This window comes from Epinephelus fuscoguttatus, linkage group LG16 (assembly GCF_011397635.1).
Source record: "Epinephelus fuscoguttatus linkage group LG16, E.fuscoguttatus.final_Chr_v1".
In the NCBI taxonomy this organism is placed as follows: Eukaryota; Metazoa; Chordata; class Actinopteri; order Perciformes; family Serranidae; genus Epinephelus; species Epinephelus fuscoguttatus.
In genome coordinates this window covers 41,985,013-41,998,670 of record NC_064767.1, presented here as the reverse complement: position 1 = coordinate 41,998,670, position 13,658 = coordinate 41,985,013, and the positions used below count along the sequence as shown (strand labels likewise).

General features: G+C 44.6%; 1 protein-coding gene across 1 annotated transcript in view; it reads right to left on the bottom strand.

Moving 5' to 3' along the window:
* The window catches only part of si:dkey-191g9.7 (GRIN2-like protein), a 56,153-nt gene that overhangs the window by 4,772 nt on the left and 37,723 nt on the right, over positions 1 to 13,658 (bottom strand). The gene's annotated exons all lie outside the window — the stretch shown is intronic.

Genomic DNA, 13,658 nt, shown 5'->3' with positions numbered 1-13,658 from the left:
TTGTTTGTAAATCCTTAAGTTTTGTTTGCAAATCAAGTCAAAAAGTTTTGCGAGTAAAAAGTTGAACCTGGTGGGCGGGGCCTAAACTGAAAGCTATAAGACATGTCTCTTGGCCAGACTCAATCGGAATGACAGCTTGCAAAGCATTTTTTTTTTCTTCTTCTCTCGTTTGGCAGATTGAAAACAATTTAAAAGTGCATACCGCCACCTACTGTACAAGAGTGTGGCAACATCATGTCATTTAGCCTGTTTCTTAAATTCTACTCATCAGCCTAGTACGCTTGCAAAACAACATGGGAGTTCTGTAGTTCACGGGGAATTCAGTGCGGAAGCTGTGGCGAAAATCAATTCAGAAACCGAAGTTTTTCAGGCTTCGGTTTCCAAAAAAAAATTCATCCACATGAGTGGTGTGATAAAAAAAACATATGATACACATGCCAAAGCAGTAGGTGGCGATGTAACTTCGGAAAGGGCATTTTAACCAATCAGAGGTTAGAGTCAATACCGGAATAGGGAAGTGCGGAAAAAAAAAATAACGTGATCCACAAATATAGCACAACCTAATTCAACAGCAGAGGCGCCTGAACGACCAACTACACTTCCACGAAAGCAGTGACGGGCCTGCCAACGGAGGTCCGACCCGGCCAGATCCAGAACCTCCGTTGGCAGGCCCGCCGCTGCTTTCATGGTAGTGTAGTTGGGGTAGATAGCAACAGAAGCAGCCTCCTTCGTTGGTCACTAGGTCGAGCAGCTGGATATAGCCTACCATCCAAAGAGAGCAGATAGCACACTCACAAATAAAGTTAGTGTGACATATAGGGTATTTATGTGTGTCTGCCCACTCAATTGGGACATTATTTTATGCATATGATATCGATTTTGTTATCTCTACAGATACCATACAGATACCCCCCATTCAATTTAAAGCATAACTGATTTGAGTAAAGGCATGAGAGCAAATCTGGGTATATAAATGGTTGGCTCTTCAGTTGGCAGTTACACCTAGAGTAAAGCTACTGAAGACCAGCAAAATCAGCGTTTGCTTTCAATTATTCTTTCAGGTGGGTAAATGTCACCTGAGCACCTTCAGATTTTAGTAGTGTACCCTTAATAGAAAATTTGTTTATATAGTTTGTATTGTGCTTTGTGATATTGTTTGAGGGAACTGTAACGTAAGGTAACTGCACACAAGTGGATGCAACCGTCACTAATGCTAGCGTAGTTCCTCAGAGATTACTTTAATTTTGACAATCTAACCTGTGACAACACATTAGTTAAGGTTGTAAGGACTGTAACTGTTGGTAGCCGTTGTTAATTTTGTTTAAATATGTTGAATTATAATTTTATGGGTTATTGTTTGTTGGACGATTGAGCTAAGCTAACTGACGCTAACGTCAGCTGTCACTTGTTGCCATAGCAACAGTAAACATTCACATAAGGGTTAAATGCAGAGTGCAGAATCAAGCTTCATTGTAAATATAGTTAAGATACATTGTATTTAACACAGGATGTGGGATTTTAATAGTTAGTAAACTTTTAGAAAAGAGCTTTTTACCATTGCTCTGACGTCAAACAATGAAGACAGGTAATAAAACGATTATCCTACCTACACGCAACCACTGGCACCGGAGTCTTCCAAAAACTTCACCCTGGACTCCGGTTTCAAAGAAACGTGGTTTCAGGGGCCCAAAAGTGTGGTTGCGTGTGGCCAAACAGCCAAATCGCATAGAATAATACACGGTTTCAGAAGTACATGGGTCCGTGTGGACTAGGCCTAATAATAGCAAGAATGTTTTATTTGAAGTGGTGCATGTGGATTGCTTTTGTTTAGCCAGGGCTCTCTTCGCCTACATCTACGCCTTAGCATCTGATGGGTCCTCCAAAGGATCTGGCAAAGCAGACCCTGCTAGAAAAACCAGCATAGACCAGCATCATTTCCATGCTGGTTTATGCTGGTCTATGCTGGTTAGATGCTGGTTTAGCTGGTGAGTCAACATAGCTATGCTGGTACACCAGCATGTTTGTTGCTAATGATGCTGGTGGACCAGCATGGTATTGCTAATGCTGCTGGTGGACCAGCATGGTGCTGGTAATGATGCTGGTGGACCAGCATGGTATTGCTAATGATGCAATGATGCTGGTGGACCAGCATGGTGCTGGTAATGATGCTGGTGGACCAGCATGGTATTGCTAATGATGCAATGATGCTGGTGGACCAGCATGGTGCTAGTAATGATGCTGGTGGACCAGTTTGGTGTTGCTAATCATGCTGGGAGGACAAACATAATTAGCAACACCACCAGCATGCTGATCCACCATTACCACGAGTATAGTAGCATGTTGGTCCACCAGCATGGTCTTTCTCATGAAACTGGTTACAGAAAGTGACTAACATTTAATTAAGGCTAGCTGTCTTACTGCAATAAAGTAACCTAACCTCTCACTCTGCATTTTATAGCTGTACAAAAACAGTATGGCCTTCACAGGGTCTACACTGTCAACACTATGCAGCAGCATAACATTAAGTGTTTCTGTCCAACGATGGTCTTTGAAATAGACCGCTGGTTGCTACTATTAGATGGTCTTCATTGTATACTGTAAATAACACTGAGTAACACTTCATCATGGCACCTGTTAGTTAGTGGGATACATTGGGCAGGATGTGAATTAATTGACTCATATTTGTTGATGATCAAATAAAGTACAGTACAACAATAGCCAACAGTTATAACCTATGACATTTTATGACAAAAACATTAAACATTGTGATCTTTGACATTCATTCATCTGACAGTGTTGCAAACATTCATATAAAGGAGAAGAATCAAATGCAGACTGCTGTTTTGTCCATTGTCTGGCATGCACTGGCATGGGTAACACACACATCATACAAATAGTAAGCAAAAACAGTACATTACATAAAGAAAATCAGTTCATATGTACAAGATATAAAATATGAAAGTGCTCTAAAATTATCATCCTGGGCAGAGAGGATGGGGGAGGGGCGTGGGGGCAACAACTCTCTTTAGTCACACCTTGGCTCATGTGACTTTAAAGTGATATTCCACTTTTCAAGAATAATTGACTCAATATGTACTCTCCACTATGCTGATGTGAGGATGGTGAAGATCTTCAGTTCACAAAACAATCCTGTAGTTTCCGCAGAAAACAGGGTTGCAGCTAATTAAAGTGAATGGTGACCACATTTAAAATATTAAAAAAGAGCACAAAACGAACACAAAATGTCTCCATCCTGCTCTCTGTGGTGTAATCCAAGTGTCCGTGAGCCGCGACATTAAAATGTAACCACAAAAGACACCATTTACACCATGATAGCATCTAAACAAGGCATTGATGTATCGCGAGACTTCCTATCTCTTAATGGACGCACGTGTGAAGTCTCGCGATACATCGACGCCATGTTTAGATGCTACCTGGCTACAGTTGACATTTAGGCTAAAAACATGGTGTAAATGGTGTCTTTTGCAGTTAAATTTTAATGTCGCAGCTCACGGAAACTTGGATTACACCACAGAGAGCAGGATGGAGACATTTTGTGTTTGTTTTGTGTTCTTTTTTTTTACATTTTATCCATGGTCACCATTCACTCTAATTAGCTGCAAGGCTGTTTTCTGCTGTAACTCCAGTATTGTTTTGTGGACTTAAGATCTTCACCCATCCTCACATCAGCATAGAGGTGAGTACATATTGAACGGATTACTCTTGAAGAGTGGAATATCGCTTTAAGGACCCGCATGACTAGGCCAACCCTCAGGACCACCTCCAAGGTGTTTTGTCCCCACCTAGACTTAAAATACCTGGGTTTATCACACTAGCCTTTAGAACTGAAGAGACCTTTGGGCTGAGAGGAGAAACATATACAAGAATCAAAGGGAGTCCAGTTACCCTCAACTTCAGTACTTAATGACTGAATTGGCTGTTAGCTCATTAATGTGCTCATTAATGACACTGCAGCTAAATACAAAATATCATCTCAAAACAAATGATCACAACTAGTCTCTCTCAATTGCATTTGGGAAGTCACAAATATATGTCTGATCATCTGTTTTCAACATGACAAATTTCTGCTCCAACCTGTCAACTGATATCAGACAAAGTGGGGAAAAAATACTTTCATTTACAAGTCTGATATGGGGCACAAAGCCATTCCCTTGTGATAAAGGGAAGCATATTTGTGTGTGGAGTTCTTTAAAGAGTACAGCAATTTCTGTACGTCCACCTGATGGAAAGCTCACAATGTTCTGAATTTCCCCATAAACACCATCACTGAGCTTAGCAAAACAGTCCCTCCGTCTTTTACTGAGGCTGTAGTTTTTGCAAGTGTACACCAGTCCTTTATGCACCATCCTCTTGTGGACCACAACTTCATCAGGTGTGTGTTTCTGTGCAGATTCAAAGGCACGCTTCTGATCATGGGTTGTTTGAGTCACCCTGCCAGTATCTAACACAGTTGTATCCTAACATTTTGTGACATTCTTAACTCTTGAGGTATTTGTCAGTTCGACACAGAACTCCTTCACTTGTTCACTAACTGCATATCGTTTGGTGAAGAATGGTATTGCTCTATGCAACAAAAATTTGTTGACAATCTGCAGAGCCACGCACTTTGTTCCATGAAACAGTTTTAACAAACTACCATTACCACTTTCAAAGACAAAAGCTGAGTGTGCCCACAGGGGTCCCCACAACTTCACTGACTTTGCAAGATGAGTTAGTAAGTGAACATTGAATGTCATTGAGGTTTCCCCGTACAGCATCTGAAACCTTGCCACAAACTTAAACAGCATCTCATCTGCCTTGTTGATGTCCTCGAAAGTGATGTTCTCTTTGAGAAGTAGGAATACTGCAGACACCAGTAGGCCTAGGTGCTTCAAATGGCGTGGCTGCAGCACACCACTGAGGACAGGCAAACAGTAAAACAAGAGCCACGCACGCCACTCCGAGGCCTTCCAATACTTAAAATCGGCAAGGGGTCTGGGCAGTCTTGTTATCAAGTGGGGTGGTTTAATGTCCTTGATCCTGTTCTCCATTACCCTCATTGTACTGGGACTCCCAATATAGTAATGCTGATCACTGTTGCTCAGTAGAAGTTCTGTGAGCTGTCTAATGACTCCAAGTAACACAGCATGCATATAATCTGGGACAAATCCCCACACAATATCAAAATAGGGCATGTTTATGAGTGGTGATGGACCTTTCACTCCTCTTACATTTCTATTTAGTGCAAATGCTTGCTCCATATCTGCCAACATTTCTTTGGCTTCTCTTTCAGGATATTCTGTTGCAGTCACAGTGTATTTCACCTGTTTGTCTACAAGAGTGCCAGGGTGTAAACAAAAGCCACAACCGAAGTATCCATTGAACTGTGTGGTGTTTTGCATTGCTGGTCTTGCCTTTGAATCCACACAACAACAGAGTCCAACAATCTTGCTGTTCACACAGGTTTCATTTTTTCTCCATGATACACCTTTGGATGCCAGTGTTTTGGCCTGATCAACAAAGGGTCTGAGAAAAATCGACATGACTGGCTCTTGAGCACCAAACCAAAGACCAGCAAGCACAACATTTTTGAATCTCATTTTGGGGGGGAGTTCATTTAAATGAAGTTGTATTGGCCAAATTGAAAACTTGGAGGACTTGTAAATAGGTGACCCATCAGAATTGAAAATGTATGACAAATTGTTTGGATGAGACAGAACTCCACCTGGTCTTGACAAGTTTTTATACATTTCACCATCATATATGTCAGATATGACATGGTCACATTCTGTCCTTTGTTGTTTGTAGTTAATGTTGTTTTGAATTTCAGGGGTTTCGAGTAGTGTTTGGATTTGAGGCGCAATTGGGATATTGATAAAGAAGCTTCCACTGTTCAACGAATTAGTTTCAATAGGCGTCTTACAGTTTACACACTCTGTGATGTTTTTGTCCTTTATGTCCTCCTGTGTACCAATATATATCTTACATGTTTTGCAATAAAAGTGGAATTCTACAATGTCAGAATTGTTTTTAAAAATTCTGTTAAACATGTATTTGGATCTGGGTAACACCTCTTTGCCAAAAAGAGAATTTATGAGTTTCAACATGTCATCCAGTTGTGTCCCTGTTATGTTATGCCTTGCTGCATAACTCATCACCATGAGCACAGCCTCAGCCCTTGTTGTTGTTCCAGCTGATATTAGTATCGAGTCCATGTCTGTGTCAAAGCCAATCTGTTGGAAAGGGTCATTTTCAGGAAGATCTTCAGTTTCTGATTCAACTTCAGAAACACTGCCTTCAGACGATGCAGTAGCAGTCCATAGACTGTCACCAGGTGAAGACATGAGCTGGAAAATGACAAAGAATGTCATGGACTGGACAGGAATGTTCATGAGGACATTGCAGCATCCATATGCTAGGACAGTAAACCTAAAAATATGTTCTGAAAAACACTTTTGGCATATTGCAACAAATCGTATACATTTACACTTGCGTGCTGAAGTCACCACTCCAAAAAGCTCAGTGGCTTTGACAAGCAGGATGCTTGGATGGACCCAGAGACAAGAAAAGCGCTACACAAGAGTGAGTCCATTTACCATTTACAGAATAGACAGAAAGTAGAAACACTTGAATATGTGCCTATAGTGGAATATTGGTTTTAATGTTTAGGTGCTGATGTGTATTGTGTCCTGAAAAAAAGATACTATTTTCTCTCCCGTCTTATCACTGCACGCCTATTGAGAGCTATGCAGAGATAGCTGTATGGAGTTAGATCAGTCTCAATATTAACTACAGCTGTGGCACCACCATTTATGATTCACTCTATCTCTTACAGCTATATGGAGTTAGATCAGTCTCAATATTAATAAATGCACACAGAAGGATTCACAAGTACATGTTAAGATTTGTATATAAATGACTCTGTCTACACAAACATTTTCAATGCACACACATATATTTGGCATTTTATATAAATGTAAAAAAAAATCCACAAATAACCAAAAAAGCTTCACAAATGTATTTCTGATGCACACACAAATATTTATCGTTTTAAATATATGCAATTAAAATCCACAAATACATGTATTTTTATATATTTCATTTATTAGGGGGCCAAGTCCGCGGGGGCTGGGGAACGTGTATGCAAGGCATACGAGAAAGAGAATTAATGTTCTCTTTCTCTCGTGTACTCTTGACCCCAAGGGAGGGAATATGGAGAGGTATAAGGAATTAGCCTATGTTCATTCATGTTCTGTGACGTTATGTCAGTAAATGTTTTCTTGTTCATAAAATTGAAAACCTGTTAAGTCTTTAAAAAATATGCATGTCCGATGCGGCTTGTCTGTCACTCGCCAGGATGGCTTCACATCAGATCAGAACAGCTCTGTGTGAAAATCTGTAACAGCACATGAATGAATGAATGAATTTATTTGATGATTAATCGATGATAATAAAGTGCTGGAATCCATTGATTCGTCTATTTTTTAAAGACTTTATCTAGCCCTCTGGTACAGTTGGGGGAATTTTCGGCCATCTCCACTTTAAATTTGGCCATAAATTTCACTATGTTGCATCACATGGGCAGAATTTTTGTAAAGAGTATTAATTTTATGTGATTTTAAGAAATTTAATTTAAAAAAATTTTGAAAGGTCAATAATACACTGTAGGCACATTGGCCATCCTTTCGTACTGTTAAGACCAAAAAAGGCCACTGACAAAAACTGCTGTAAGAATATGTCAGATAAATATTTTTTGCCACTTTTTTTGCATAAATGTTTTAATTAACCTTCTATTTCATAATAAATCTGATGGTACACAAAAACTAATGATGCATCAAAGTCGGTGTTGTTACTAATCTCTGGTGTATCCAACACTGTGATAACAGGTAAAAAATCTCCAGGCTCCAATAATTTTTTATTGAAAATCAGTCATTGTGGGTTTTTTTCCCCCCAAAATCGTTGACACCACTTATAAAATTGGCATTTAAAATATTAAAATTCAAATTTTTAAAAAATATTTAATAGTTTTGATCAGAACTGAGATTAATTAATCACAGTCTTTATATACAAATCTTAACATGTATTTGTGAATCCTTCTGTGTGCATTTATTAATATTGAGACTGATCTAACTCCATATAGCTGTGAGAGATAGAGTGAATGATAAATGGTGGTGCAACAGCTGTGGGTCCAACTTCAGCTAGCACCACTTCTCTTGTCTCTCCTCTCTCTCTGCCCATTATAACTCCATCTGATGAAGTTTGGCATCTCTAGCTATATTCCGGTTCATAAAGGTTTCCCTTGGTGTTGATTCCCTTGGTGTTGATTCTGTGGCGCTGCGCCGCACATTGGGCCTCATGCAAGAACCGCTCGTACGAACGGATTTGTTCTTAAGTGGTGTGTACAAGAGATTTAAGAGAACTTGTGGCATTCACCAGTTTTCTCGTATTTTGAGTTTTCTTTCAGATACGAACAGAATTTACGAGTAATCCAGGCCTGTTGTAGAGTCATGTGCAGTCAGTCTGCTGGTATACAAACCCAAGTTATTCACTAATGACTGTATATTTCATTAGTTTGAAGACATTTCGAGTGTGAAAAATAAATTACACTTCACAGTTATATCGACATTATGTCATGGTTTGAGTTTCTGTTGCGCACTTCCTGTTTTATTTTGTAGTCTTGTTTCCCCTTGTGTGTCTTTGTTGTCTTTACTTCCTGTCTTTGTCTTTTTCCCGCTCTTTTTTGATCACTGATTCTGTTCACCTGTTTGCTGACCCACCTGTGTCTGATTAGTTTGTCTATTTAGTCCCTGTGTTTCTCTGTGTCTTTGTCAGTTTGTGTGTTGTTTTTGGGTGTGAGTTCCTGAGCCTTTCCAGTGTTTTTGGACTCCTTCGTGTTTGCTGTTTGGATTTCCACCTTGTTTTCTGGACCTTTTGTGCTTTGAAGTAAGCCTGTGCCTGTTACTTTTTATTTTGTTATTAAATTACCGTTTGAACTCTGCCCCGCTGTGTTAAGTCTGCTTTTGGGTCCACCTGCCTAGTTGTATTTTGACTCACATCGTAACAGTAAGAACTGACCACTATGGACCCAGCAGACTTGTCACTTGTTGAGGAGCTAAAAAAGGCCTGCTCAGAATTTGACCAACTTAACTCAGCCATTACAGGTTGCACAGATTTTAAGCGGAGAATTTTTGTTTATTCCTTGATGGAAAAGACTTTTTTATCAAGGCCCAAGATTTTGTGTTTTCCGCAAATAACTCATAACCTGACAGTGATCGCAGACCTGAAGCGAGAATTACAAGCTGAATTGGATTCTACCTGCAATTCTGAGCTCAGCAAGGACTTGCTAACCCACCAGCCACCTGCCTCAGCTCAGCCTGCTTCTCCTCAGCCTGCTTCTACCAGCCAGTCCTCAGCCTGATCCTTCTCCTACGCCAGTGACTGAGAAGCTTCCCAGACGGAAACGTGGCTCTCGCCGACGTCATGCCTCTCAGCTACCTCTCAGCTGCCCAGCGCCACGGAGGTTCTGCTGCCCAGCAACCCAGTCTTCGTCTCTACTGTCCCGGTGGGACCGTCGCCACCATCTTCTCTTCCGGTGGGGCCGTCGCCATCATTTCCAGCCCTGGTGGGGTCGCCGCAGCCATCACCTCTTCCGGCTGGGTCACCGCCACCATCTCCTGTCCTGGTTGGGCCGCAGCTATCATCTGTTCCGGCTGGGCCGCAGCTATTCCCTGTTCTGATGGGGCCGCCGCAGCTACCTTCTGTTCCAGCTGGGCCGCTGCCATCATCTCCTGTCCCAGTGGGACCGTTGCCACCATCTCCTCTTCCGGTGGGGCCATTGCCATCATTTCCAGCCCTGGTGGGGTCGCCGCAGCCATCACCTCTTCCGGCTGGGTCACCGCCACCATCTCCTGTCCTGGTTGGGCCGCAGCTATCATCTGTTCCGGCTGGGCCGCAGCCATTCCCTGTTCTGATGGGGCCGCTGCAGCTACTTTCTGTTCCAGCTGGGCTGCCGCCATCATCTCCTGTCCCAGTGGGACCGTCGCCACCATCTCCTGTTCTGGTGGGACCGTCGCCACAACCGCCCTCCCCGGTGGGGTCACCGTAGCCATATCCTGTTCCGGCTGGGTCACCGTCACCATCTCCTGTCCTGGTTGGGCCGCAGCTATCATCTGTTCCGGCTGGGCCGCAGCCATTCCCTGTTCTGATGGGGCCGCCGCAGCTACCTTCTGTTCCAGCTGGGCCGCTGCCATCATCTCCTGTCCCAGTGGGACCGTTGCCACCATCTCCTCTTCCGGTGGGGCCATCGCCATCATTTCCAGCCCTGGTGGGGTCGCCGCAGCCATCACCTCTTCCGGCTGGGTCACCGCCACCATCTCCTGTCCTGGTTGGGCCGCAGCTATCATCTGTTCCGGCTGGGCCGCAGCCATTCCCTGTTCTGATGGGGCCGCCGCAGCTACCTTCTGTTCCAGCTGGGCTGCCGCCATCATCTCCTGTCCCAGTGGGACCGTCGCCACCATCTCCTGTTCTGGTGGGACCGTCGCCACAACCGCCCTCCCCGGTGGGGTCACCGCAGCCATATCCTGTTCCGGCTGGGTCACTGTCACCGTCACCATCTCCTGTCCTGGTTGGGCCGCAGCTATCATCTCTTCTGGCTGGGCCGCAGCCATGTCCTGTTCTGATGGGGTCGCTGCAGCTATCTTCTGTTCCAGCTGGGCTCTTGCCATCGTCTCCTGTTCTGGCTGGGTCATCGCCATCGTCTCCTGTTCTGGCTGGGCCGCAGCCATTTCCTGTCCCGGTGGGGCCACCGCTCCCACTTCCATCACCTGTTCCGGCTGGGTCATCGCCGCCATCGCCTGTTCCGGTGGGGTCATCGCCGCCATCACCTGTTCCAGTGGGGTCATCGCCGCCATCACCTGTTCCGGTGGGGTCATCGCCGCCATCACCTGTCCCGGCTGGGCCACAGCCACTTCCTGTCCTGGTGGGGCCATCGCAGCAATCTCCCGTTCTGCCTGGGTCACCGCCGCCACCTCCAGTCCCGGCTGGGCCGCCGTCACAGCCATCGCCACCTCCAGTCCCAGCTGGGCCGCCGTCGCCACCGCAGCCATTGCCAGTTCCTGTTCTGGCTGGGCCGTCTACATCGCCACAGCCACTCCTAGTCCCAGCTGGACCACAGTCACCTTCAGAGGAGTCCCGACTTCATCGTCGCCAGCACTGCCGGCCTTCAGAGGGGTCCCGCCTTCGCCTGCGCCGCCGGCCACCAGAAGGGTCCTGCCTTCGCCTGCGCCGCCGGCCAACAGAAGGGTCCCGCCTTCGCCAGCGCCGCCGGCCTCCTACTCGTCCTCCCGAGGGGTCTCGCCTCCGCCTGTGGCAACCAGCTCGTCCTCCCAACGGGTTCTGCCTTCGCCGTCGGCCGCCAGAGGGGTCTCGCTGCCTTCGCCGTCGGCCGCCAGAGGGGCTCCGCCTTTGCCTCTGTCTTCACCATCATCCGCCAGAGGGGTTCTGCCAGTTTCGCCATCCTCAATGACATCTTGGTTGTCACCCTGTTGTGCTCTGCACCCCACCTGAGGTCTGGAGGTCCGCCTCTGCTCTGCCTCCTGGTCGTCCGCCCGAGGCCTTTGGCTCCGCCTCTGCTCTGCCTCCAGGCCGTCCGACCGAGGCCTCTGGCTCCGCCTCTGCTCTGCCTCCAGGCCGTCCGCCCGAGGCCTCCGGCTCCGCCTCTGCTCTGCCTCCTGGTTGTCCGCCTGAGGTCTCCACCTCTGCTCCTGGTCCACCCTCAGGCCGTCCGCCTGAGGTATCTGCCTCAGCCCCTGGTCTGCCCTTAGGCCGTCTGCCTGAGGCTTCCACCTGGCCTCTGCCCGTCCCTGGGTCAACAGACTTATGGTGCCTGCTTTATCTTGTCACCAGGCTGTGTGCCTGTGATTTGTGACTTTTTGTTGCCCTCCTTCAGACCCCCTCCGCCCACCCAGCTCCTCTTGTACTTGTGGGACTGTAATGTGGACTTGGTCTTTGAAGGGACATCTGGGATCCGTCCCTTAAAGGGGGGGTACTGTCATGGTTTGAGTTTCTGTTGGGCACTTCCTGTTTTATTTTGTAGTCTTGTTTCCCCTTGTGTGTCTTTGTTGTCTTTACTTCCTGTCTTTGTCTTTTTCCCACTCTTTTTTGATCACTGATTCTGTTCACCTGTTTGCTGACCCACCTGTGTCTGATTAGTTTGTCTATTTAGTCCCTGTGTTTCTGTGTCTTTGTCAGTTCGTGTGTTTTTTTTGGGTGTGAGTTCCTGAGCCTTTCCAGTGTTTTTGGACTCCTTCGTGTTTGCTGTTTGGATTTCCACCTTGTTTTCTGGACCTTTTGTGCTTTGAAGTAAGCCTGTGCCTGTGTTACTTTTTATTTTGTTATTAAATCACCGTTTGAACTCTGCCCCGCTGTGTTAAGTCTGCTTTTGGGTCCACCTGCCTAGTTGTATTTTGACTCACATCGTAACACATTATCCTGTTTGACTACATTTTGAATTATAATATAATTGTAAATTTACATATAAATGTTTGCATCCTTCATTAAATTATCTATTATTACCTGCTGTCAGGTGTATTGGCTGTATATCTGCACAAGCAGGTTTATAAAGTCTCTGTCCAGGTGAACATCATCACTTATTCTGTCCTCTGTCTCAATGATGAAAACTTCCCCTTTACCCTCTACTCTCACTGCAGTCATCGATCACCCCTTCCTGTTGCTGTGGCAAGTAATTTTTTTTTCTCTGAAGTCATTTTCATATCGAGACGTTTCCTCTTCATTTCAGTGACAGTCCGACCCTCAGGTAACATGGCATTAACAGCACTCTGTCTTCCCGTTTCTTTGCTTTAGCAAGATTTTAAATCCTCTGCTGAAGCTGCTAAAATGACAGATTTTCCTTCATGGATCTCAGAAAATGGAATGTCAAATTCCAAAGTCGTAAAGCTCTTCTTTTTTCTCTTTGATCCCATTCTCATGAATGAACACTTCGACATATGGAGCAGGAAGTGCAGCCATATATGGTATTATTGGGACATTAATTATGCTAATTTACGAGTCTCATGCACGTGCACTCAAATACACACAGGTGGATGATTTACACGGTTTTCTGAAGTTAAGAACGTTTGTTGAATCTGACGTGGCGTGTTCGTACGAGACCTTCATGCAAAAAAAGTGAGAGAAATTTAAGATAAGAATACAAAAATGTTCTTGCACAAGGCCCAATGTTCTATGTAGGGATGGGACGATATAAAAATTTCATGTGACAATTATTGTGGCACAAATAATCGCGATTAACGATATTATCGCGATAATTAAGACGTCAGGTTGTCAACATCTTGTTTGTCTTTCCAGTCATCACTTAACCCTTTTAGAAGCAGGGTACAGCGGAGCCTGTCTTCACTTTACGTTGTGTAACTTGAAAATCTACTCATAAAAGTACAAGTACCCCAAAAACTACTTAATTACAGTAATTTCAGTATTTGTAATTAATTACTTCCACCCCTGGTGGTAGCCTGGCAGGAGGACAAAAAAGTTAATTTCCAGCTGTGTAATTAATGGGTTAGCAACAGAGGAGAGATTTTTCTCATGTAGTTGCCTGGCCTTAACATTTGCTGTAACATTTTGTGAGCTCATTATCCGTGACGAAA